The sequence below is a fragment of the Fukomys damarensis genome, unplaced genomic scaffold (assembly GCF_012274545.1).
Source record: "Fukomys damarensis isolate Sample0158 unplaced genomic scaffold, DMR_v1.0_HiC HiC_scaffold_15, whole genome shotgun sequence".
NCBI lineage: Eukaryota > Metazoa > Chordata > Mammalia > Rodentia > Bathyergidae > Fukomys > Fukomys damarensis.
The window spans coordinates 3,402,305-3,406,692 of NW_022900927.1; the positions used below are offsets into that span (position 1 = coordinate 3,402,305).

At 33.4% G+C, this 4,388-nt stretch overlaps 1 protein-coding gene across 3 annotated transcripts in view; it reads right to left on the reverse strand.

The window, feature by feature from the left end:
- LOC104875761 (merlin) overlaps positions 1-4,388 on the reverse strand; it is a 74,067-nt gene that overhangs the window by 10,868 nt on the left and 58,811 nt on the right. The window lies entirely within an intron of this gene.

The following is a 4,388-nucleotide window of genomic DNA, read 5'->3' on the forward strand; positions in this document are numbered from 1 at the left end:
CACAAAAAAATATATCAAGATCCTAACGAATATTCAAACATTTCCTATTTTTGAAGTGTGAACGTATGTTATTCAAGCTGGTGCTACTACACTGTTCGTAGGAGAAATGGTCCTTCTACAGCATTAACTTTTAGAAAAAAAATTGACATTATTAAACATGAAAATATATCAAGATCCTAACGAATATTCAAACATTTCCTATTTTTGAAGTGTGAACGTATGTTATTCAAGCTGGTGCTACTACACTGTTCGTAGGAGAAATGGTCCTTCTACAGCATTAACTTTTAGAAATAAAATATTGACATTATAAAGAAGTTGAATTTTTGTAATATATAAATGATAAATTCAGGTAGAAAGAGAAGTAGAATATCTAGATATTCAGGCAGAGGAAACATGGACAGAAAAAAGAGGAGAGAAGCAGAGTACAGGAATAAGACTGGTTTACCTGTGACAAAGGCATTGAACTTGATCCTAAGAATTATGTGAAAGTAATTTCAGGGATTTCAGCAAAAGATAAAATAAAAAATATAAAATTTATTTCCACTTGTTGACTGTAGAAGTGGAAGGGAGGGCAGTCAGAAACTGCTCCAGAAGTCTAGCAGTGAGATGTCACTACTTAGGTCTAAGGCAGCCCAGGAAAAGTCGATGAAGACATTTTAAAAGGTAAAATGAACACACTTGATATTGGGGATGATGAATGCAAAGTAAGAGAAGTATAACTTTCTGATTTACACAAACTGGAAGGGTGGTGGTGTTTAAAATTCATAGGGAAAATGCAAGATAACGGATCTATTTCTATAGAATGAGAAACAAAGATGGTTCACAAATTCTCTGAAATAGCAAACTTTTATTGGAGGGCACCCAGTCCTCCGACTGCCTAGAAAGGGGATGTCAAGGGCTAAAGAAAGAAAAGTAATAAAGACTTGCATAATTTCAAAGTACATGAGGTGCCAGGAGGTCAGTGCCTCAGAGCGGGCTGAGAAAAAGACACTCCGAACTAACTAGTATTTATTGGGTTTATGCAATAATCAGAGGGAGTATCCGGTGACTCAGAGGCCAGTGGTGACCCTGTGTTGATGAGGAACTTATGCTGATGGGGATCTTGGTGAGGACGGTGAGATGAGCAAAATATTCTCACAATACTAGGTGGGATGAGTTAAGTGGGTAAGGAATTTATCCCTCTCCATGTGAAATATTTCTCCCTTTTCTTCTTACTACCCAGCTCTCAAAGAACCAGGATGTATGTCTGCAGCTGATGTAACCTTGCCCCTGAGTGTCATAGCATCACGGGTCCACTGAGGCCTCAGCTGTGACGAAGACAAAACAGAGTTACGTTTCCACATACTACAGCTGGCTCATGGGCAAGGACATTAGGCCTCAGTCAGCCCTAATCATAATTGAACTATGAAATGATTTTCCCCCAAATTATGTAGAATGGCTCTCAACAAACTTTTTCTTTGTTTCTTTCTTGTTTTCCAATTTCTAGGAAAAGGGTGAAAAACATTCATTCAATCATGTTTTTGAGAGGGAGAAATTTTTAGCTGGCCAAATGATTGTGTTTTTCTCTAAACTTTTTTCTTAGTACCAGACATTGGACACATTAGCCAGAATGTTTTATTGAACTTGGAGGATGTCTTTCAATGAATCATACTACTTAAATCTAAATAAAATGCTTTCTTCAAGAAAAAATACGGCATGATCTGGGTAATTAACTCTCCTTTCCAGAAGCATCCTCAATGAACTTTGGGTTCTAAATGTGGGTTAGTTTTTTATTCAACAGTCAGCTATATTCAGATATTACATAGACTTCTGCGTACAAATATACTACACCAAGAAGCTCATAGGCTGGTATAAAACCAGATATATTACAATTATCATGCAAAGTATAGAGTAATATAATTAATAGAGATGTATGACCATAGAGGAGAGAGAAGCAAATTGACTAGAAAACAGCATAGATCTAGTTTCTCCCATTACTAGGTACTCCCTTTTAAAAAATTAGTGTATGTTTGCAATACATAATAGTTATACCCATTTGATAGATTTGTATGTGTTTATTATTCATAATTTTAGTTCCCTTTATCCTGCTTCCCTACCTTCCTATCTCCCTTTCCCCAATCCCTTTCTTCATCTCCAAAAACATCTGCCTTCTTACTTTCTATAATCTCGTTTATCTCTATAATGTCTTATTATAACTGCTTTCAATAATAGGAAATGCTGTCTTCCCATTTTCTATAACCTCTCATTTAGTCTTTTATTTATCTATATTTTGGGTTTTATTCTGTATGCGACATTACTGAATTACTCTTTATGGTTCAGTAATATTTCACTGTGTGTATATACCACATTTTTTACCCGTTTATCTGTTGTAGGGCTCCTAGGCTTTTGCAGGTGCTCATCTATTATTAATTTTGTTGCTATAAGCATTGGAATCTATGTATCACCTTCATATGATATATTTAACTATTTTGTGAATATTCTCAGGAGAGAGATAGCTGTGTCAAAAGGAATTTCTAGTTTTAGTTTTTTGAAAAATTTCCATATTGATTACCATAATGATTGTACTATTTTACATTCCCACCAACAATGTAGAAGGGTTCTTTTCTGTCAGATTTTTGCCAGCATTGTTGTGTTTTGTGATCCTGATTATAGGTAATTCTACTGGGGTAAATGTTATATCAAAGTTGTTTTGTTTTGCATTTCTCTAATGGCTAAATATGACAAATAATTTTTCATCTGTTTATTACCCATTTATATTTCTTCTATTTAGAATTGTCTATTAAGTTTATTTGCCCATTTTTTGATTGACTTTTTTTTTGGAGGGTGTTACGATTTTGGCTTTTTTTTTTTTAATGAATTCTAAATGAGACCTGTATCACAAAAGTACCTGGCAAAAGTTTTCTTCATTCTGTAGGTTGCCTCTTAACTCTACTGAGCATTTCCTTTACTGTGCAGAGTTCTTTAATTTAACACAATCACATTTATTTATCTCAGTATTATTTCTTATGTTACTAAAGTTCTGTTCAAGAAGTCCTTGTTTGTACCTATGGCTTCAAATGTTTACCTTATGTTATTCTCTGGCAGTTTCAAAGTTTCTGTTTTTAAATCTAGATCATTTATCCAATTTTATTTGACTTTAGCACAGGATGGGAGATTTGGATCTAATTTCAGTCTTCTGCATATGGATAATCAACTTTTCCAACACCATTTATTGAAAAGGTTGTCTTTTTCTAAGATATTTTTGGACCTGTGTCAAACATCACATGGTTGACATGCATGAATTTTTTCTAAGTCCTTTCCATTGGTCTACATGTCTATTTTTTTTCCCTACACCATGGTGATTTTGTTATTATTTCACAGTATAACTTGGAACCCAGGATTGTAATGCTTCTTGCTTTGTTCTTTTTACTTAAGATTGCTTTGTCTATTCTGGCTCTCTTCTGGTTACATATAAAATTTAGGATTACTTTTTTTCTGATTTTGTAAAGAATATTGTTGGATAGTTGAACATGAATGTCATTAAATCCATATATCACTTTTGGTAAAATGGCCATTTGAATAATATTTCTGCCTATTTAGGAGGAGAGGATGTCTTCCTATATTCTAATGCCCTCTTCAATACTTTTCTTCAGCATTCTGTAGTTTTTATTATAGAGGTTGGGCACTTCCTTGGTTAGATTCATTGCTTAGGTTTTAAATTTTTTTGAAGGTATCATGCATGGAATTATTTTCCTGATCTCTTTCTTGTTGGGTTCGTTTTTGGCTTACAAAAGGGTTATTGATTTTTTGTGTGTGCGTGTTGATATTGTACTCTGTCCCTTTTTTGAATTTTTAAATTATTTCTAAGAGTCTTCTGGTGGAGATTTGGGGTTGTAAACTATGAAAAGGATCATATTATATACAAATAGAAATAATTTGAAATCTTTCTTCTTATTTCCTTTAAATTATCTTTCTTGCTTGATTGCTGTACTTAAAGCTTCTAGTAGTATATTGATGAGAAGTGGTAAAAGCCCTTATCTTGATTTTAGAGGGAAAGATTTCACTTTTTCTGCATTTTGTATGATGTTGAGTGTGGGTTTGTCAAATATGGCTTTTAGCAGTTTGAGGTAAGGTCCTTCCATACCTATTTTTCATCATTTTTTTTAACTATGAAAAGCTGTTTGCTTTTGTTAAGGTCTTTTTCTGCATCTGTTGAGATGATTTACTAGCCTTCCTTTTATACATACACATGTTAAAAACTTAATTTCAAAGCTTATCACTGACTTTATTTTCTGAAAATTTTGTAAAGGCAGAAGATCTTTCTCTTTTTATCTATGCTATATACTTTGTGTATATATACTATATTATAAGTGCAATCTAAAAGTTGAGGGTGGGACTATAGGAAAAGA